This window comes from Peromyscus californicus, unplaced genomic scaffold (assembly GCF_007827085.1).
Source record: "Peromyscus californicus insignis strain IS unplaced genomic scaffold, ASM782708v3 Scaffold_3__1_contigs__length_106647218, whole genome shotgun sequence".
NCBI classification, from domain to species: Eukaryota; Metazoa; Chordata; class Mammalia; order Rodentia; family Cricetidae; genus Peromyscus; species Peromyscus californicus.
Window position 1 is genome coordinate 93,612,334 of NW_026294551.1, and position 23,824 is coordinate 93,636,157.

The following is a 23,824-nucleotide window of genomic DNA, read 5'->3' on the forward strand; positions in this document are numbered from 1 at the left end:
CAGGTGACTAGGGGTGGGCCTTTTGACTATGCCCTTCTCTAATTCCAGTCTTTGCTTCCTAATCCATTCGGATATGACAAGTGATTGCCAGAAGCTCCCAAGCACCCAGACTCAGCCATTCTGCTATGTCTTCCTCCTATGGTGGACAAAATTGCTTTTGTGAGCCAAAATAGACGCCCCCTCCTCTGAAGTTGTTACCTCGGGCCTTTTGTCATGACAAAGGACAGCTATACAATCTGTCTTACCTGATTCCTACCCAAGTACAGCCAACCCAGAACTCACCAAAACAAACCCTTCAGGCTCCTGCAGGCCACAATCACAGTGTTTCCCAATGATTATAGGGTTCATAGAGGAGTGCTTAACATTCAGGAATGCATTCCCATCTACGGCTCCATAATAGAGTGTTTCCTTAGCAAATGCAAGGTCCTGGGTTCAGTCCCCAGCGTGGGAGTGTGGGGAAGGGAGATTGCAAAAATCACCAAGGGAACCTACATTCTCATCCAAACTATTGGTTCCTGGGGCCAGGAATTGTCAGAGATCCCCTCTAGTTGGTTGGAACATGAGATCGCCCACACTATTGCAAGGGAGGGTGAGCTGTACAGTATCACTGTCATGGTCTCCTTTCTCCATGGCAGTCTTGATGATGGCTGCCTGAGTCTCTGACATAGGTTCCTGATCTGTGAACAGCAGAAGGACCTTGTCTCAAAAAGTTTTGACACGTGTGTGTGTGTGTGTGTGTGTGTGTGTGTGTGTTCCCTGCATGACTTACATCTCTAGCTCTGAACACTCACTCACAGAAACAACTCTATAGTGACCAATCTCAAAATCGTTAAAGACAACTACCTCCACCCACCAGGGCAAAAACTTTAAAAACAACAATAAAATGTCTTCCCCAGACCCTGGGAGTTTAGGATCAGGGCTGAAAGACTTCCAAGAATAATGGCTTGGAAAGACACTCATCTACAGCAAGGAATTTCCAAGACTGTGCATGAGCGTTGGGCATAGGCGGGGGTGGGGAGGGGGTAGTGAGGGAACCCCTAAACTCTCAGCTCTTACTGAGTCTCAACAGCCAAGCAGGCAGGAAGTTAGGGTGAGAAACCCCTGAACTCTCAGCTCTGACTGAGTCTCAACAGCCATGCAGGCAGGAAATCAGACTTAGCAGAGTTGCAGAAGCCTGAGTAAATGTTGAAGGCATGCCAGCACACTGAGCCAGCTGCAAAGACCAGGCTTTCCCCACTCTCTTTTGACTCCAGGTATTTAGAGTCTTTAGTCTACACACAATAAACAGCACAGTCTCCATAAAAATATTTCTAAAAGCAACTAACCATCCAAACACTGCCACTCATCTCAAGCAATGGCAGCAGGCTCTGGGTAAGGAGGAGAACATGTCTCCCACAGCTAGAGCATCATAATTAATATTCAAATATTCATAATAATATCTAGTTTCAATTCCAAATTATAAGGTATGTTAAGAAGGAATGAGGTATGGGCAGTTCATGGGAAAGAATAAATTTTAAAATTTGAACAAGAAAAAGGACAAATACTAGACTTGGGAGATGAAGGGTTAAGTCAACCGTCTGACATTTGTTTGAAGAACTGAAGGAAAATAGGACACAAAGACAAGAAACAAGAATGGTGACTCTGGACCAAAGAACGTCACTGATGACATAGAAATTACAAAATGGAGCTGGCTGTGGTTGTGTGGAGCGACAATCCCAGCACTAGAGGCTGAAGCAGGAGGATCACAGGTTTGAGCAAGACCAGTGTGGTTTCATAGTGAGAACTTACCTCAAAAAATTATACAAAGAAATCAAATAGGAACTCTGGGCAGAGACAACAATAGCAAATACACACACACACAAAAAAAAAAATCTTGTCAAAGAAATTCAACAGCATAGTCAATAGGGTGGGAGAGAAAATCGGTGATCTTGGAGACAGGGCAGCTGAGATCAAATCAGACCAAGATGCACTGAGAGAAAATGGCAAACAAAAGCGAACCAATCAGAGACCTATGCTGGCAGCCAAATGATCGACATTCCCATAATGGGAGCTCCAGAGGGAGAGGAGAGAGAAAAGCAGGCAGAAAAAAAAAAAACGAAGACGTAATGGTCAGAAACCACCCAACTTTAATGGAAGATGCAAGTCTCCATTGCGAGGGACACAATGAAACGAGAGCAGGATAAATGCAAAGCATCCAAAGCATCGCACACTGAGACGCATTGAAGTCCAACTGTTTTACACAAAGACAAAGAATTTTCAATGGCAGCGAAGAAACACAAAGGATCTTAATGAGATCATAACACGGTTGCTGTTTAAAAACCATGACGGGGATTAGGGGACTAAAAGGGGCAAACAACAGCAAACGGAGAATTCCATAGCTAATAAGATTTTCCTTCAAAAATGAAGAGAAAATTAAGAAATGAAAAAACTGATTAAAAAAATGAACCCATAGCTAATGGATTACAGTCTCAATGAACTGATATGACTGAGAAAGACATAAAATAATGATCATGTGTCTTTGATAATGGGTACACAATGTGAAGACGTGATTGTAACGTAACATAAAGGGCAATTCCAGGCCATGCTGGAACAGAGCAGGGCATATGCTATGGAATACGGCTAATACCAGCTCTGACTAGATTGTTTTAAACAAAGGTAATTAATTAACCACTAACAAAAAACTTAGGGGCTAGAGAGACGGCTCAGCAGTTAAGAGCACCAACCATCTTCCAGAATACTCTGGTTTGATTCCCAGCTCTCACATGGCAACTCACAACCATCTGTCACCCCAGTTCCAAGGAGATCTGACGCCCTCTCCTGGCCCCTCCAGGCACTGTACACATGTGGTGTACAAACAAAATATTCACACACATAAAAAATAAAAATAAATAATTTAAAAAGTTAAATAACTTTTAAAACATTTAAAAAGGGAAACCAGAATTTGAAAAAAAATAGACAAATAGGAAAGAGAGACAAATAAAAACAAAGTATAAAGGTACACAGGTGTGAACAAGAAATAATGAAACCCTTGCTAAAACATGAATAGCAAAAGGAAAAAAAATTAAATATAACGTGAAAAAAATCCCAATCCAACTACATATTGTTTCCAGAGATTTGCTTTAGGTGCACAAGTAGGTTTGATGTTAAAAAAATAAAAGCTGGGGAAAATGTTCTCTATGCCCACAGGAAACAAAAACGAACGGCAGTAGGTGTACTGATAGTAGACACATAGACTTTAAGTGAAATTTAATAGATGAGACAGAAGAACACTCTGTGGCAAAGGGTCCACACACTAAGGGGGGTAGTTACAAATACAGACATCCGTAACCATAGAACAGGAAAATGTATTAGCAAACATTGATGCAATTAAAGAGACAGGCAGTTCCTCAACCACAGCTGAAGATCTCATCGGCCTGCTATCAGCAGTGGAGAGAAAAATTAGGCACAAAGTCAAAAAGGAAACAGAAGAATTGACCAACACCACAAACAACTGGATCTGACCAACATCTGTAGAACACTGCCCTCTAGAGCAACAGAATCCATATTCTCAAGGCACACAGACATTTTACACCAAAGACCACAAGTTAGTCCACACAACGAGATTCGGTGAGTCAAAATGACTACAGTCATGAAAAGTACCTTTTGTGACCACAGAGAAATAAAGCTAGAGATTCCTTCAGAAACAAATCTGGAAAAGTCACGAATGAGTGTAAAAAGCACAGGCAAAAGTAAAATGACTAACAGATGCACAGGAAAAACTAGGAAATCTTTTCAGACAAATTAAAATGAAAACACAACCTCCCAAAACTCATGAATACCACAAAAAGCATGATTAGAAAATTTCATAGCCGTATCTACCTTGAAACACAACACAGACTTCAAATTAATTACCTATATTTCTACTTTTTAACAACTAACAAAAGAAAAGCAAATTAAAAATAAAATAATACATATTAAGCAATGAGGAGTGGACTAGAGGACAGAATGCAATGAAAACCAGAATTTGTTCCTTTGAAGTGATAAACAGGCGGGTAAACTAAAAATAGACAGAGGCCTCAAGTTACCAAAGTCAGAGGGACAGTGAGGACACTACCACCAACGGTTCAGAAAGGAAAGGGATTATAAGACAATGGTTCTCTAGCTACTGCCTTGCCTACTGCCCCTTACAGCCAGCTCAATCAACAAAGAAGCTTTATAAGAGTAGGCTTTCAACACTCATAAACCAAAAGATGAGATAACCCAGATGAAATGGACTCATCCCTAGAAACAAACTACCAGCATTGACTCATGAAAAAGCAAAATTCAGTCATCAAAAACCTCCCAAAAGTCCTGTGGAGATAGCTCCATTGGTAAAGTACCTAATGAGCAAGGATGAAAACCTAGGTCTGGATGTCTAGCACCAATGCAAAAAGTCAAGTGTGGGTAGCATGCATCTGCAAGCCCAGGCCTGGAAGAAGTGGAGAGAGTCAGGTCCTTGAGTTCATTGGCCAGCCAGGCTAGCTCAGTCAGTGAGCTCCAGATGCAGAGAGAACCTGTCTCCAAAAAGGTAAGGCAAAGCCCAACTGAAGAAGACACCTGGCATTGACTTTTGGCCATCACACACATGCAAACATACGTAGAAACCCACATGAATATGTACATAGAAAACATACATGTGCATACACACACATACATACACACTCCAAAGGAGAAAACACAATGTCAGATAACGTCAACATGAATTTTATAAAATATTTAGGAATAATGAATACCTATTCTCAAACTCTTCCACAATAGAAAGGAGGAAATACTTCACAAAGCATTATGGGTAGTCTTGGCTTACCAGCAAGAATTTGCACGTAAAGACCAATATCCCTTGTGGATATAGATACACAAGAGATTATTAGCAAATGGAATCTAGCAGCATATTAAAAAGACACCATGGACAAGTAGGAATTTCCCCAGAAATGCAAGAATGGTTCAATATCCAAAACAATAAAAGAAAAATGTTTGTATCAATAGCATAAAGGAAAAAATTACATGATCATGTCAATTAATGAAGAAAAGGCATTTGCAAAATTTATCAACATTTTATGATAAAAAAAAAGTCAACAAGTTAGCAATATGCAGAATAGCTTCACCTAAAACATAGAAATCTGTTGCCACATGATTCAGATATCTCTCGTGCTATGACAAATAGCTTTCACAAACAGTTTCATTTTGGCTCACTGTTTCAGAACTCTCCTTCCCTGTCCTTTGCTCCGTGACACCCAGGTCTGTGGTAAGGCAGAGCATCATGGCAATGGAAGGATGTGGCAGGGTCCACTAACCTCACAACAGACAGTAAAGAGGAAGGTGCCATAGACAAGAAACAGTTCCCCAAGGACCACTGTCAGCTAGGCACCACCTTCTAAAATCAGCATCACCTTCTAAAATCAATGACCACGTTTCCATCATGTATGTCTGTGAGGGACATTTCATATTCTAACTAGAACAGGGGCTCATCTTACACCTTTAAAAATTAACTCGAAATTATATGTATTTTTAAAACTCTTAGAAGAAAGCATAGCTGTACATGTTCATGATCTGAGCTGGCCATGGTTTCTTAGATAGACAATGTGGTGGTTTGAATGAGAAGGGCCCCATAGGCTCGTATATTTAAATGTTTGGTTCCCAGTAGGTAGACTGTTTAGGAAGGATTAGAACATGTGGCCTTGTTAGAGGAAGTGTGTCAGTGAGGGTGGGCTTTAAGGTTTCAAAAGCCCATGCCAGGCCCAATCTAACTCACTCTCTCTACCTGCTGCCTGTGGGTCAGGATAGCTCTTAGCTACTCAGTGCCATGCCTGCCTGCTGCCACGCCTTCCACTATGATGTCATGGACTAACCCTCTGAAACTGTAAGCAAGCCCCCAGTTAAATGTTTTCTTTTATAAGTTTCCTTGGTCCTGGTGTTTCATCACAACCCTAACTAAGATGTATAAAATAGCATCTGTTACCTAAAAATTAGAAAGAATATTTGGACTTCATCAAAATTTTAAAACCTTTGTGCATCTAAGTCCACTACCAAGAAAGTGGAATGATGTCATTTTAGGAAGAAATGGATACAGCTGGATAATTACACTGAGGTATCCAGGCTCAGACACACAGATACCTTCACATTTGTCTTTTATGTGGATCCTAGTTTTTAATCTGTAGGTTTGTGTGTTAAGTCAGAGTGTTTGTAGAAATCAGGAAGCTAGAAATGTCCCAAAAGAGGGAGGGGAAATGGCCTTAAGAGCAATCAGACAGTAGAAAACACTTAATAGATAGGTAATCTTAAAGTCCACAACTGGAGAATTTGTGGGTAGAAAGGTTAATACAGGGGTAGGGAGGAGGAAAAGGTGAAGGGAAGGGTCAATCAAAGCTAAGAATGCATGAAAAGGCCACATGGAAACCCACTACTTTGTAAGCTAATTAAAAATGTAATTTTTTAAAAGAGTTTGGACAGAGTCACCCTACAAAAGTGGATAATGTTCATCTACAAGCTGTAGGTTATTAAGCAAACATCCCAGCACCAAGCACAGAATAACTCCCTGTGAGTCGGTGACCAGGGAGGTTCCAGAGTCCCTCCCCCCAATGATACAGGCCATTGCCATTGCTCTTGGTTGCTCACAGAACTAGATAGCAAGACCTTGTGGTAGACCCCAGGACATACTTGGTTGCAGAACATAGAGAAAGCAAGTTGGAACAGAGCTGGAAGCTTCCTCCCTGCTGGCTAGCTCTCACAGTAGCCAGTGGTGCTCTGCAGGCTGATGGAAGAGAAATGTCACCAACGGTCTTACCCAGTGGTGGACCCTGCATTCTACAATAATGACCATTCAGGCAAGATAAACCCACTGGTGTAATGGTGAGATGACTCTTACAGGGATTGCAAACTGATTTCTGTTTAGATTTGAGGCCTGCTCCATAGGAGGGAACTCATGCCTGGTACTGTAATACAAGGAATCATAGTATTAACTATTTACAAAAAAAACAAAAAAACCTACAATGTACATAATTCAGTGTATAAATATACATATCTAGTTTTAACCAGCTTTTTATCATCTGGACTGATGGTGCCACCTCCAAGAGCCAAAGAACACCTAACAAAAACCCCAATACCTGACATGAGAAGCCCTGTTTTGAGTTGTTTGCCAGAACTGTCTAGGGTTGTATGTCCCCATACAACCTTTTGCTGTTGCCCTTACTTACTCCCTAGAAGTAAAAGGTAAGTCCCTTTTGCTGAAGACAGCACACACTTCAGAAACAGGGCCCAGAGGCTCCCAAGTTGGAGCTGACCTGGATGCCTCCTCGCTAAAGACTAGCTTCATGGTACCAGAAGGTGCCCAGCAAGCTTCCAAAGGAGGGAGGCAACCAACAGTCCTATCCATCTACAACGCCTATGCAGCACATCGATGGCCAGCATGGCACAGTAACCCTACGGGTGCAGCAGCAGCACACACCTTGGAGGTAACCAACAGCTCTCTAATTGGATCAAGACCTGCTCAACAAAAGGAACACCATGCCTGGTATCTGAAACCTAGCTATCTACTCAATGCTAATGAAGTCGTGGTTATTAGTGGAGAATCTACAACCACTAATTTACTCAACCAGCATAATCCCTAACAACAATCTATAAACATTTGTCCTTATACCCACAGATAACTGTAGTCTTCACCCCTCAACAAGGAAACTTCCCTTTTCAACAGACAGAGACCACTACAGAAAACCACAACCATTCAAAATGCAGAGTTGTGGAGCTCAGTCCTAATGGAGACATCTGCAAAACCCTCCAGCATCTAAGGCTCAGAGAACATCGAAAAAGAGGGAGTGGGAAGATTCTAAGAGCCAGGGGACCAAGGCATTTGCTACGAGATTTCATCTCCTGTTAATGTTAGAAGCTACACACATAAAATCTCACCAACATGACTGGCCCAATGTGAGTTGAACAAACCAACAGACATGCCAAAGTGGACAAGGAAAAGTCTAGAAGGCCTCAACCCTACCAAAAATACAGACAACTGAGGAAAGTTGGGAGTAGGAGAGACAACCCTCTCCAGAGAAGAGCATACCAATAGGTTGTCCAGTGCCAAATGGTCAACCCTAAGAACAGACATACAAATAGCATAATATGGACTAAATAGGTTCTATTTAGGAATATATATGGATATATAAACATATATATGCATGCAATAACAATTAATGAATAAGAAGGTATGGATTTGAAGGAGGGTGGGAAGGAGTATGGGGGGTTAGGAAAGGAAGAGGAGAAATGTTATAATTAAATTGCAATCTCAAAAACAAACAAAAACCAAAGAGCTCATGGGTGGGGAGGTTGCAGACCTTAGGGGAGAACCTACTCCTGTTGCTTTACTAAGTAGACATGCCATCAAAGTTCATTTAGGTATCTATATCAATAGCCATAAAATGCAGCCATATCTATAGCTGCTCTTTGCAATGGGCAGTGGTTACTGCAGAGACTCAGATCTATAGTAAAAGTCTAGACCATTCCAGCCATTATAAAGAACTCTTCCATATTACCAACAAAAAGACAACACAGACCAATTTGCAAATGGACAAAGGAATTAAAAACCTATTTCACCAGAGACCCACAAATACCGAAGAGCACATGAAAAGATCTTCAGCATTAAAGTCATTAGGGAACTGCCAATCAGAACCACAGCATGCCACCCCACACCCACTGGTGTGACCATAATTGTTCTTTTAGTGTTTGAAAGGGATGCAGAAAAATTGGAATCCTCAAAACTTAGTATGGGTACAAGACATGTGTAGCAATTAGGGGACAGTGTGTCTGGTCTTCAAAGGCAAGCAGAATTAACATGGGACCCAGGAATTCCATTCCCAACTCACACCCAAAAATTGTCAACAAGAGTTCAAACAAAAAAACCTTCTCATGAATTTTCATTGGATGCTATTAGCATAAGTTAAAAGATCAAAACAACCCAGATATCTATCAGTAGCTGTATGAACTAAATGCACTATATGCACACAATGGAATACTATTTAACTAGATAAAGGTACAAGCTGCAAGTACACGCCCCAGAACAGACGGCCTTAGAACAGTATCATACAAGTAAAAGAAGTCAGACCCCAAAGCCGCATACTGCTCCATTCCATTTATAGGAAAGATCAGAAACAGAAAGGCAGAGGGGGCAAGCAGTTAAATGACCGCTGAAGCAGACTGAAGGGTGACGGCTCAGTGGGTGTTAGATTCATCTGGAGAAATGAGACTCTTATACAGCTAGGCATTGGAGATGTAGCTGTGGTCAGTACTACCGAACTGTGCATCTTAGAATGGTTAAAAGAGGCAAGCTGAGAATGTGTGTGTTCAGTCAAAATTACCAAGAAATAACTGTGCACCAAGCACCTGAAGCGTGCTGAGGTGCTGCTGGAAGGGAGAAGTGTGTGTTGGTGAGCAGGAGAGCAGAGAAGAATGTTGGGCCTCGGGAAGCCAGGGACTAGAGAGATGGTGGCCATGTATGGACCATTCTTTCAGTGATGCAAGGTCATCAGTAACCTGGCAGGGGACTCAGGCAGCCTGGCTTCCACAGGCACCTCCCACCTGCCTTGGCAGCTGCCAGCTGCAGGCCGGACTTCCTCTCTCTGTCTTAAAGAAGGCATCATTATGCCAGCTCTGACTACCCAGAAAGGCATGTGGGGAACCAAGCGAGTAAATTACACTTTACACAGGTCAGGGTTCCTAGAGAGAGACTGTATGTAACTAGGCCTCACTTACCTGGGAGGGAGTGTGGACTGATGCTGACCCTGACAAGAACCTGTGTTCGTCAGATATTTGCCTTGTACTGTTCGAAGCTCTCTCCTCTTACACATTTACTTATCTAATCCACATGGCACTGTCACCAAGTAGGAAGAATCATGTCCGTATGTCAAAGGAGGAACAGAGATTAATAAAGTTACCCAATGTCTCGCAGTGCCTGAGCTAAGGGTGCATTGCACCATGCCTGACCCTGTGCACATCCTGAGTGATTATTCTGCATCACAGATACCCTCTCCCAACTCATTTTCTCTCCTCTCTTCTCTTCTTCTTTACCCTCCCACCTCTATAACATATGCCCCCCCACAACCACATCAAAGAGAACTGAGTGACTCAGAAAGATGCCAGTCCTGCCATTTTGTGCAGCGTGACCTCCTTGGGTCTCATGTTCTTACAAGGACTATACTAATGGTATCTATCAGACAAGGTTACTAGGATACTACATGGGGTCCAGTGCGAGGTGTGCCCTTTCCCCCTAACCTCCCTTTGAGAGTGTTCTCAGGAATGGCGATGAAAAGGCCTGAGAGATGGAGAAGCTTAGAAAGCATGAGGCAGGGTCTCAGACCCCAGCTCAAGTGGTCAGTTCGGTTCTTTATGGCTCTGGCCTCAAGCTCAAGGCCACCGTGTGCCAGTTTCAGCTTGCACACCACACAAGACCAAGAGACCCGTGAAACTGGGACCGAACCTGACTGGGGCCTGCCCGCCTGAGTGTGTGTCTGCCCCACTTTATCCTTCTGTAATCCAGACAGCCTGCTTGAACAGGAGAGTCCCTCATTCTGGGCCTCAGCAGCTCCAGCTCCCACTGAAGGACACTAGGATGTCCTCTCTGGTCTCAGGCATGTCTGCAGCTGATCCTGGGACCTGGGCTACACAGCACGGGCACTCCGAAGAACAAACCAGCTATGATTCGCTGGCTCTTACTAACCATTCTGAGACTTCCTGCTTCCTCTAAATAACCTAGAGATTGAGACAACACCCAGTCCCTTTTCTTACAAGACAGTCAGTCACAGCTCCGGATGAGCAAATGATGTGACCGCATACCACCTGCAATCTAAAGCCTCCCACCTGGGAGTGCATTCTAGCACCTGTCCCCTCCTTTGCAGTCCCAGTTAGCCAAGATTCCATGCGGCCACCCTTGTTCTCAATGAAGTTGATTTTATTTCCTGTCAAAAGATACCTAAAAGGCCCACCCAATATTAGTCACAAAAGGCTGAACTGCACATCCAGCCACAGTAAGAGCTCAATCAATGTGTGTCACATTTCTTTCATGCAGTAGTACGAGATCTGCAAAAGCCAGCTATTCAGAACACCACTAACTCCTTCCCAGCTTCATGTGACCTTTAACTCCACTTTCCAGCAGTTTGCAGTCAGTGGTACAGAGGGTCAGCGTTGAGTGAAGTTAATCCTTTGTCTAAGAGCAAGTCTGGAGAGAGCCCCGGGGACCCAGAGGCTTCTCCACTCCCTCCCCGCATGGCCCAGCTTACAGTCCTCTCCCTGCACTGGCTGTTGGCACTTGGGCACATGCCAGTGTGCCAGTGTCCTTGCTAAACAGGCTCCGCACTGACTCTGCTCCCCCAACGCAGAGGTTGGCCCTGAGACTCGGCCTTGGAGCTGACAGGGCTGCAGGATCAACTGTGGTTTCCCCTGAAGGAAACCACCCAGATGGGGGTTTGCCTATGAAGCAAATCAGGTCAGCACACAGATACTTGGAGGGCGGGGCACACTGAGTTTTGCTCAGTGTCCTGTGGCTTTTGTCCAGAGTCCTTTCCCTCACACTCTGCCTACTCATTTCAGCCAAGAGAGTTCAAATCTGTCAACTTAAGATGTCTCAAAAACATTTTCAAACTGGGTCTCCAATGGGGCGTATGTATCGGTCCGAGGGACTCACTGGTTATAAATAGGAAAGTAAATGATGCCACACATAAGGCCATCCTCCCTTTGCTTGAGGACCTCTGTTCTCAAAGCTTCATTTAGTAGGGGAAACAGACAAAGGAAGTGACTCTGCTCACCAGTCCCCACTTCTGTTCAATTTTCTAAATGACTAACAGGAAACTCCAGGGCAGAACACCACCCTTTGAGTGAGTGTGACTGCTTATCTCTGTTCGGTTTTGACCAGGCTGAGGGAAGGCCCAATTGTTCCCACTCAAAGAGGCACAGCCTCTTTGCAATGAAAAGGCCAAACATCATCTGAACGGGAGCTGCTGGGGTGGCTTGGTGGGTAAAGGCCTCTACAGCCAAGCCTGATCACCTGAGTTCCGCCCCCAGGAAAATAATTCCCATATGATGTCCTCTGACCTCCACACTAGAGCCTTGACATTCACTTACACACACAATGAACAAATAAACAAACACGAGGCAGGCAAAGACACTTCAGAACAAGGGCCACTGATATCATGGCCACTGACACAGGCAAGTGGGGGAGTTTACCCACAGCCTTGGTCCCCAGTCAACTTACAGATCCCCGTCTAGCCTCCTCATCACAGATGGTCCTGTCCCCTGCCTGACCCATCACAGGTATCTAGCTCCACACAGAGGACCTGAGCATTTCCTGTATCAAGTGCTACACCCAGGAACCCCAGCCTCAAGAAGTCAATGAGAGCCCATGAAGACGTTGTCCCCACAGCTAAGGATCAAAGGGGTGTTCCCAAGGACTGGGGCCACCAACTCCAGCAGGGACTCATATAGAAACCCCACACTGGCAATCCTTACAACAGCTATTGTGAGGCTTTGATGGGATGCCTATCAGCCTTGGAAACGGAGCCCACTGGTTCCACCCCAGTTCTTCCTGAAGATACTACAGTATTCTGCTCATCAAGAATTCAAACCCAGGTGCAGGAGAGATGGCTCAGTGGTTAAGAGTACTGATCGCTCTTCCCAAGGACCTAGGTTGAATTCTCAGCACCCACGTAGTGGCTCACAATCATCTGTAACTCCAATTCCAGAGGATCTGATGCCCTCTTCTGATGGCCTCCTCCCACCAGGCATGCAGGTGGTAAACAGACAGACATGCAGAGAAAACACTCATACACATAATTTTTAAAAATCTAGAGAAACAAGGTAAAATTGAACGTCATTGTGATAGCCCTGTGACTCACAGATACCATAAGTGTCTTGTCTCTATGTCATGTACATGTTAGGAAATCAATATATTTCCCCTTGTTTATACAAGTGAGGAAACGAAGGCACAGGAAGAAGGGTACACACTTACCTATCAGAAAGAAAGCTAAATAGATTGGTAGACAGACAGACAGACAGGCAATCCAGATGTGTAAATTCTAGCCACAGCACACAGTTTTCCGAGAAAGTGGTTGTTTAACATTTACCGAGTCTTGTCATAGGCCAAGCACAGACACTGTGACTTCCTTAAGGGACAGACACAGGAGCATCTCCTGGGTGCTAACTCCTGTTCTGAGAACTGAAGCTGTGGTGAGGGAAAAGACAAGCAAAGGCCTTTCATTCACGTCACTTCATTTGATCATCAGGGTAACTCTCCAAAGTATTGTCACCCATCTAAGACAAGAAACCCCACACCTCACGAACCAGACTAGGATGTAACTTAATGGTAGAGCACCAGCTTAGCGAGTGATGTGTGATGCCCTAGCCAAATGGGAGGGGAGAGGAGGGGAAAGGAGGGGGGAGGGAAAGGAAGGACTTGTCTGCCGTCACACCACTAGAAAGCTGTAGAAAAGTGATTCTCAACCTTCCTATTGCTGAGACCCTTTAATACAGTTCCTCATGTTGTGGTGACCTCCAACCATAAAATTATTTTGTTGCTGCTTCTTATAATTTTGCTATTGTTATAAATCATAATGTAAACATCTGATATGCAGGATATCTGATATGTGACCTCCAGTGGGTCATGACCCACAGGTTGAGAACTGCTGCTATGGAGGGTAGATTTGAACTCCACAGATTCCAAAGTCTTTGCTTCTCTGACCAGCTCATTCTTGACATCATGACTTATTCTGTACACACTAGACTTGTTCATATCCTATCTTCCCTGAAGCACAAGGATGCTGACTTCCAAATGCCAAGAACATCACTTGGCCTACAGTAGATGTATAGTAATATTTCCTGGGCTCTGCATGAATACAGATTGGACGAATTAATATTTACTGGGCTCTGCATGAATACCTGATGAAGGGATGGGGTATGAATGAAGACAAAGGACAGGTAAGTCTTTTCTTGAATGTCTTGAGATTGTTTCAAGAGATGTTGACCCAGCACAGCTGCTATCAAGTGCACTTCAGGATGAGTCTGGACCTCATTTGAGGCTCTGGCATTTGCTGACATGGTTGAAAACAGAAGCTGCAGCCAACACGAAGTGTTAATAGAATTTAGACAAGTGGCTGTATAAGAGGAACAAACCCAATAGGGGAATGAGAGAGAATGCAATGGGCCAAACCTCACTTCCAGAGCCTGAGCTGGGCTTTGGAGAGCTTCTCCAATGGAACGAACCAATGGGCACATCTCCAGGGTCAAGTGGGCAATGCATTCAGTGACACATACGAGCCATGTGCCGGAGTCCGTGGGCAGGGACAACACCAGAGCAACACCCTGATAGGGCTCCAGAGAGGGCAACTGCAGGCACGAGCAGAGCTCCAAACCCACACACAATGCAGCAAATGACTTGTGATGGTCCCCAGCCTGGGAGACAGATGGGGAGGAGGGGAGGAAGAGGAAGAAGAGGCAAGAGGGAAGAGAAAGAAGAGATAGCAGAAGGGCAAGAGAATGAGACAGATAACCAAAAAAGGGAGGGGGAGAAGTTCCTTCACCAAACCTCAGAGAACCACAGCTCCCCTCCACTAAATCTTTGCCATACAACTGTTGATGGGTGTTAAGTGTTTTCTCTACTTTACAAATCAGGAAACTGAGGCAGTGCAAGATTAAGCACAAGATGCTATGGTGAGGAAGGAGCCAAGCCAGGATTTCTCTGCAAGCAGACTGGCCTCAGAGATTTGATCTCCACCACTGCATACTCCACCTCTTACAAAGATGGGCCTGTCATCTGAGCTATTGGCGGGGGGGGGGGGGGGGGGGCTCCAAGGCCCTCACTGGGTCATGACAACAGCCCTTGGGCCCGCACATCATTGTGTAGTCTTCAGTGAGCCAAAGTGATCCCACCTAGCAAATAGAAATTAGGGTGCGATTCCAATGATGAGTTCTCTAATCCAGAGCTCCTCAGCTGGGGGCTGTTTTCCCCTCCAGTAGTACTCATCTTTGCCCTAATTTGGGGCCAGGTAGAAGGCTGAATGTACTTTCTAATAGGTAGAGGCCAGAGATGCTGTTTAACCATCCTCTATGGTTTACACATGGACTGAGCTTGTACCAAGAGGCTCACACACTGGAGGTGGTGCCTCGATGATGCAACCCTGGAAATGGTAGAACCTTCAAGAGGCAGAGTCCAGTGGAAGGGGGTTAGGTCACTGAAGCATTGCATTTGGAAATGGGACTTATTTGTTTGTCCAGAGAAAGTTGTTATTAAAAGAGCCACGTGGCCCCTTCCCAGTCTCTGGCTTCTCTTTGCTTGTCTCTACTCTGACCACTGGGGCTCAGGTGACCCTGAGGTCCTCACCTGCTGCTGAGTAGACAAAGCCAATGATCAGTCTCAGATTTCCACCTACTAAACTGTGACCTACACAAACCTCTCTTCTTTGTAAGTATTCTGCCTTGAGTATTTTGTTAAAGCAACAGAAAAATGGACTGATGCACAACTGTATAATGGAAGAGATAGTCCTGTACCAAAGAATCATCCCTAACTCACAGTATCAGCTGGGCCAACATGGGTAAATCCTGCTTAGAACATGATGTGGACATTCCCACAGCATAGGCGTTCACGCCCTCATACAGAGCCTTACTTTCACCTGTAACTATAGAGTTAGGAAGAAGGACTACAACAAAATCAACCACATCAGCCCTCTTTACAGAAATTCAAAGTCTCTGGCAATCTGGTGAATCCTGCAAGTTAGAGAGGTAAATGGCTCTGGTTCTCCTGGATCCACACATAGGAGAAGCAAGGAGCTGTGTGAGCACTGTACTGCCAAGCTGCCAGGCACAGCAGCGCCGTGCTCTCAGAGGGCAGAAGGCGCTCGGAGGGAAGTGAGACTAGAGCGAGAGGGAGGAGCAGAGCACAGGCAAGGGGCAGAGGAAAAGGGGTGGAGGGGTGGCGAGGGCAGGGAGGTGGGGGAAGTCAGTGTGATGAGTGAGGACACTGCAGGGCCATCTTAACAGAGTTCCAGGGTGGGAACAAGTGGCCTTGGTCCAGTGGCCAACTGTAAGGGCTCAGCATCAAAAAGGAGTTCAAGAGCTGTAGTGCTCTCTAAGGACAGAGCCTCTTGGAAGGAAAGGGTGGGGTGAGAAGATGGAGGCAAGATGGGTAACTCAGTCCATCTGAACCTTGTGAGGCCTAGAAATGGGAAAACTTCGAATTCTACCTCCCTGGTCCCTCCCTCATCTATCCATCTATTTATCCATTCATCCACCTATCTGTCCATCCACGTACCCATCCATCTACTCATCCTTCTGCACATCCATGCATCCAATCAACAACAACTAAAGAAGCATCTTATACAACTACACCAGGCAGAGGGTCAGTCTTGCCTTGTTGGAGCTCATAGTCTATGAAGGGTCCTAGACAATTCAACAGAAGATGGCAGCGGAATGTGATGGGAGTGATATCGGGAGTCATGGTAATGCAAAGCAAGGGGTCCACCAGCCCAACCTGAGAAACAGGAGATTAATAGTGACTGTGTTGCTATTTGCTGCCTCCTGCAGAGATTTACTGCTGGACTGCAGTCCCCAAGGCAGGGATGCTGTATCCACTATTCATTCCCAACAGGGGCTGCTGAACTGATCTGAATAGACTGTGACAACCCTTTTCTGGCTGGTGGCAGTTCCTGAGTCCAAGAATTCATACTTTGGAACAGAGACCCTTGGCTGTATCCATTGCAGCACTTTACAGAGTGGGAACATACCACACTTTCTCAGGAACCCTGACTAGCTTCCAGAGATGGGAATGAATGAATGAATAACACAGACTGCACAATCGCATGCTTTCTAGAAAGATGGGCTGGCAGCTTCTGCTGGGTTCTCAAGGGAACCCACTGTTAAACAATTGATTCTCTGGCCTCCCATCTTCCTATTACTCTTGGGCTGGATGGACCCAGAATGAATCTCCAATGGAGCTCTGCCCTCAGAGTGGTTCACCTACTGGGAAAGGCAATGTATATTTATATAATTCATAGACAATGTGTCCCCCAAAAGCCCATGGGTTGGCAATGTAATCCCCAAATTTTTGTATTAGGATTAGATGACATTTTAAGCGTAGACCCCAAGATATCATGAGTTACTTTAAACAAAAGAAGGAAGAATTGAGTACTAACACATGCTTGGCCTCGTCGTGTGGTATCCTCCACCATGTTAATAAGCAGCAAGAACCCTCAGTAGATGTTGAGAAGATGCCCATGCCAAGTTGTCAGCCTTCCCAGCCTCCAAAAACAGGAGCTAAATCAACTTCTATTCTTAAATAATTACCCAGTCTATGTGTTCCGTTATAGCAATAGAAAGTGGACCACGGTGCAGGCAAAAAGTGGCAAAGCACAAGAGCTGAGGTGTGATTCCAAAAGAACCTACAACGAGCTGGAAACCTTTCTCCACCTCAGTCCCCTCACCTGTAAAGGTAAATTTAAAAAAAAAAAAAAGCCCACCTCCTGGGGGCTGGTGAGGTTGGGATACAGTAACACACACCTTTCTAAACGCACCACGCTGTGAAAGGGTGAGGCAACTCCCTCTTTATAAGGAGGTTGGTGATAACTTAGATCCAGAACGAGGAGAGAAATCCCATACACTGTTCTGGCACTTTCGGTTGTTCATGCCGGAAGCCTTAGGACCACCCTGGACTCCTCTTTGTTTCTCATACCCATGTCTAATCTATGAGGAAAGCCCACTTGCTCCGCCTACACTGCATCTGTCCAGAAGTGAGGCCCATGTCAGCACACCTACGGCCGCCTTCATATTGAGCCACTGCCCCTTCATATCTAGGTCACTGCTATAACCGTTTCACCAGCCTCTCTGCTATGATACCTAGCTCCCTTTTTGTCACAACTTATAAAACTGTCAGCCCAAGTGTAAGATGTGGCACTTCTCGATTCTGCTCCAACCCCTGAAATGCCTCACGCCATCTTCCATCAACTATGAAGTCCCCGTGATACCCACACATCATTACCACCTCCCACAGAATCCATCCTTACACTTCCACTCCTGATCCAACCACCCTGGCCTCCTACACATCAAAGGGACTTCCTCCTTGAGGCATCCTTTGCCCTGTATCTGCTTTCCAACCAGAATATTCTTCCCTTAGGAAACCCCTTACTGCTGCAGCCACTTGCCAGGTGTGGTGGTTTGAATGAAAATGGACCCTAAAGGCTCATGTGTTTGAACGCTTGGTGCTTAGTTGGTGGAATTGCTTGGGAAGGATTAGGGAGGATGGCCTTGTGGGAGGAAGTGTGTCACTAGGGGTGGGCTTTGAGGTTTCCAAAGCCCACACCAATCCCAGTTCACTTTCTCTCTCTGCCTCCAACTTGCAGATCAGGATGTAAGCTCTTAGCTACTGCTCCAGCACCATGTCTGCACGACTTCTGCCATGGTCCCTGCTGTGATGATCATGGATTCTAATCCTGTGGAACCAGGAGCCCCAAAGCAAATTCTTTCTTTTATAAGTCACCTTGGTTATAGTGTCTCTTCAGAGCAATAGAAAAGTAACAGACACCAGGCAAAACCTCAGCATTTAGCTGGAACCATTGTTGTCACCGCAGCAGCTGATCATGCCAGTCAGGGTGTCTGAGGGTCTGCCCCACCACATGTCACCCTCTGCCATGTTATAATGTAGCAAGAACCCCCGTCTCTTCGTCACTTCGACATAGTGTAGCCTTTGACCTAAGGGCCGTGTGTTGTCAGAACTCTGAATTCTCTGAGCAGTTGTTGGAGAGAAATCTGCATCAGTATCCATCCATATGTCAGTCACATCCCACTCCTCCAGGCCCAGTTTCTGCTACTGTGAAATCAAACCAGTGCAGAAGCCACCAGCATCTTTGTTGGGACAGGGAGAGAATGGATGTACTTCTCTGAGAACAAAATACAGTATGTCTTCAGCGGCTCACTGAGTCAGCCTGACTACTGTTCAATTCACACCAATTACAGGAGGGAGGGAGGGAGGGAGGGAGGGAGGGAGGGAGGGAGGGAGGGAGGGAGCAAGTGCCTATTAGAGGGGACATTTGAGGTATCTCTGCACAGACTCCTCTAGAGTTGGGTGACAACAATGAACATTATCATCCCACATTTGCTCAGTATAGGCTGCCAAATACAGACCAGGTGCCTATGCGTGATTGATGATTAAAGGCCTTCAAGCTTTAAAAGTAGCAGCAAGGGCTGGAGAGATGGCTCAGAGGTTAAGAGCACTGGCTGCTCTTCCAGAGGTCCTGAGTTCAATTCCCAGCAACCACATGGTGGCTCCCAACCATCTGTAATGAGATCTGGCGCCCTCTTCTGGCATGCAGGCAGAACACTGTACACATAATAAAAGTAGGAGCAAATCCAGACACCCAGAAATGAGCAGAACATTATGGCACTACACTTCCTGTCTCAAAATACAGCAAAACCACCGAAGATGCTGGACTCAGGAGAAAGCGGAATTTGGGAAATGCACCTTTCACCAAAGCTCCTTCAGACCTAGACACAATGGTTGGAGCCTAGCTGGACATTGACTCATGAGGCTCCCATATATCCAGGTAGTAGGATGATCTCCTTACATGGACCTAATCAACCAACCTAAAGGGTCTGTCTAAATGACCCAGAGTTGCTGGAACATCACAAAGGAGGAGGCCAGGCACCAAAGAATTAGCATCGGGAAGGAACTGCATTTTTCAGTCCCTGTGTTTCTGTTACACCAGACGAATATTTGGGGACTGGTCCCAAGATACAGTTATCCTCTTTTCCCGAGATGCCCCCCAGGCCTCTCTTTAGAATTCTATTCCCACTGCTCAGAGATCTGCTCTGATGGTCCATGTTAAAACTCTTCTCCACAATATACTCATGCATGGAAAAGTATTCATTTATTTCAACAGAACACGGCACAGTTTCTAACTATATGCTTGTGATTGACCCACCAAGTTCCTTTGTCTTCATTACCAACTATAAGCTCCTAAAGGGCAGGGACCATGTAGGGCTAATTCCCATAGCCTCAGGGACTAACATGATGCCTGGGACTTGGGAAACGTCAAGCAAATATGCAGGAAATAAATGAAGAATGAACTAGTGAGTGAGCAGGTGAGTGCCAAGTTTCCCGTTGCCTTGCCGACTACAGGAGTGGAGCCGACTCCTCTGAAGGAGTGTTCACTCTGGCTGTTAGTGAAGCACGTCCCGTGTTTGCCTCCTATGCAGACAGCATCCTCCCCTCCACACACCTCTAGCTAGAAGAGTAACAAGTCAGTGACTTGACTATAGCCATCAGAAATTGAACCAGACAGGGGCCGCACCCTGAGTAGAGTGGAGCCTGTTCTTAGGCTGACAGTGACTTGGATGGCCTTTTTAAAAATCAAAACAAAATATTTATTAAGAAGCAATAACATAATTTTGCTGTTTTGATTGATTTTATGAAAGGGGTTTTGTTTCAGTAAATACAGACTTTGAAATAAATGCTTTGAGTTCCTAAGTATGATATTCAAGATAGCAATCATTTCTGTGCTAGTACAAGATTTGGTTTTGCTCTTTCATATATTTTAAATTAAAATATAATTACATTAGTTTCCCTTTCCCTTTCCTCTCCAATCTTCTTGAATCAACCCCTTGCTCCCTCTCAAAATCATGGCCTGTTTTACGGGTTGTCATTTTGTAAAGATGGAACAGGCCACCATTCTGTCCCCTCTTGGGACACAGAAGATTCACTGGATGTCAAAACACACAGTCATACAGATTTCAGGTGGGGTCATGATGGGTTGCTAGAGAATACCAAAATTAAGAAAGAGTGATGGAACCAGAGGGAGGTGGCGAGGATAAACCAGAGAACAGAACTGAGGTATTTAGAGAGGCTGGGAAGTCAAGAAAGGAGGCCTATGTTTTCAGGGCTCTCAAGTTCATGACCTTTAGGAGGCCTGACTGCTCATACTTCCTGAATTTCTAGGTGATTTTCTTGAACCTTGAAATGCATCACTTGCCCACACATCACACATACCTAAAATGAACTATTTGAATGAATATTATCCTTCATTATAAGACCCAGGAGGGAAACAAAACAAAAAAACAAACAAACAAAAAAACAGCCCAAACCAGCTCTGTCCAAGGTTCTGGGCTCTAAGTGTCTCTACAGCCTTGAACTAGGAAGTAGACAAGAACCCTTCCACATCCTTCCCACTGAAATAGAGGAAAGAATCTCTCTCTGTTTCTGCAGAGCCTGTTAGGATTTGAGTCTTGTCCCAACCCTTTAAAACAGAGCAACCTCAATGTCCTAATTCCCACTATCCTAGAATGTGAATTCATGTCAATATATGGTCTTTCCGGAAGTTATCAAGTTAAAATAGGTCACTATGTTTTCCTCTAATCCAATAGGACTCAGTGTTCTCATTAAAAAAGAAAAGGTGAGGGCATACTGACATGGGGGAATGCCAGGTGATGATGGAGGTGATGGTACTGATGAGCCAAGAAATACCCCAAAATGCCAGCCATCATCAGCACCTGCAAAAGAAGCTCGGGGAAGATCATTCCTCACCTCTCAGCTGGAGACAAGTTGTAAGGACAAACATCTCACCTTTAAGGAATCAAAATACACCATCCCTCAATTATGCCACTTTAAATTGGTTATTTTAAGCTAGAAGAAAGTGAGACTCAAGAACTGCAAAAGGAAGCTTCGGAGGACCACTCCTTATATGAGAAAAATCGAGTAGTTAGAAAAACAGGACAGCCGTAAATGCTCGCCCACAGAGGCCTTTTGTGGCCATGAAAACCATAGAAAGTTGGCTCCAAGACAGGCTTTACTGAGTGAGAGTCCCTATCCTGAGTCGGCCTCCATTGGAAGCCCATACCCATTCCTTTTATCCAGGCACTTCTTTGAGATTCTACTCTCCCCTTGTGGAGCTGCCATATAAGGGCATGTTCAAAGCAGCCCTGAGCTGCTCCTTCCTGGATGCCCCCTGCACTAGCATGATGTGCATGCTAACCACCTTCTGCTCATTTTTCTCCTGTTCATCTGTCCTTTGTATAATTTACAGGGCACTAGCCAAGACAGGGAGAGAAAGGAGATTTTCTTCCCCTCCCTAGGAGCATAAGAGAGGTGCCATACAAATTTGTCTAAGGGGCCCACTTCAGGGCAAACATATTTTTCTATCCTAGCTCTCAATCTGAAGACCCCTGCCTTGAGGCCTCACTTATAATCCCTGACCTCCATGGCAGAGACCACACATGATCTATTATGGACTTAACTGTGTCTCCTTAAAACATAAAGGCTAGAGTCCTAATCTCTACTGTTCTGGAAGAGAGCTATATCTGGAGCAAGTTCTTGAAGAGCTGAATAAATTAAAATGAAGCCCCTTATTGTGAGGCCCTAACCTAACCTATTCTGACCAATGTTCTGTGTGTGTGTGTTTTATTATTATTAAGAGATTTTCTATTTATTTTACATACCAACCACAGATTCCCCTCACCTCTCTCCTCCCGCCCCCCAGTCTTCCCCCCAAACCCCACCCATTCCCATCTCCTCCAAGGCAAGGTCTCCCATGGGGAGTCAGCAGAGCCCGGCACACTCAGCTGAGGCACTGACCAATGTTCTTATAAGGAGATAAAGGGACAGCGAAGGTATGCGTGCCAAGAGGGCAGCCAAGGAAAAATGCAGTAAATCAGTAAATGGCCCTCTGCCAATCAACTAGAGGCCACAGAAGACCCACCTTCCTGGCAGATTTGATCTTGGACTCTCAGCTTCCAGAAACATGAGAAAATGAGTCTTGTCATGTGAGTCACTATTTTATCTACAATACCATTCTTTCTTGCTTGCTTTGGGAGTAAAATTACTAAATATTAGCTGAGTACCTAGCTGACTGTTATACAGACTACATTTCCCAGCTCTTCTTGCAGGTAGGTTTGGTCATATGATTAGGTCTTAACCCATAGGCTGGAAGAGGAAATGCCAAGTCTACCTTCAGATAAGTGCTCTTAAAGGGAAAGGCCATGCCTTCCATGTTCCTTTATCATTCTTGATACCTGCCAAAGGAACCCGATGGCTGCAGCTTCTGCGGGCAGCCTGATTCAAGAGGCAGAGGGTGCATCCCAAGGAAGAAGCATGGAAGACATAATGGACTGATCTACCTCTCCTCTCCTCCCCTGCCCTCCCCTCCCCTGCCCTCCCCTCCCCTCCCCTCCCCTCCCCTCCCCTCTCCTCTCCTCTCCTCTCCTCTCCTCTCCTCTCCTCTCCTCTCCTCTCCTCTCACAGCATTTCTGGATCAAGGCTTCCAAGGGCAGGAAACCGTGGCCGGTAAATACGTGAGGGAAACTAATGGGAAATGGGTGTTATTCAATCAAGTCCACCTTGGAACCAGCGTTCTTTGGATTTTGTGAGCAGCAAAATGAATGTGTACCTCAATCAATCCTCTATTTCAGAGGTTCACTTTCACCTGTAGTCCGATTTAAGCCCAACTGACACCATTTTCTCTGTCTCCCTCCTCCCTCCATCCCTTCCCATACCTCTTCCAAGAAAAAAAATCATCACATGACCGGAGTCTCACACGGATTGCAAATGCCAAAAGCCATGCCAATTTTAAGTGGATTTAAGTGAGACCAATCAATTAGACAGAGACCCACAGAATTATTACCCACTGCCCTGCCAGTATATGTCCAATCCCTGCCCATCTCTCAACTGCTTTTATTGGCTTCTTACATGGGACACTCCTACTTAAAAGCCCAAGAACTACAGAAGGAAATCCAGACAGGTAAGCCCCTCCTCCTCGAACTATAAGTAACCTCCTCTCCTGGGCCTTTTCTCTACAAACAT

General features: G+C 45.1%; 1 protein-coding gene across 1 annotated transcript in view; it reads right to left on the bottom strand.

Annotated features, from left to right (window-relative positions):
- Positions 1 to 23,824, bottom strand: part of Dock2 (dedicator of cytokinesis 2) — a 419,530-nt gene that overhangs the window by 393,259 nt on the left and 2,447 nt on the right. The window lies entirely within an intron of this gene.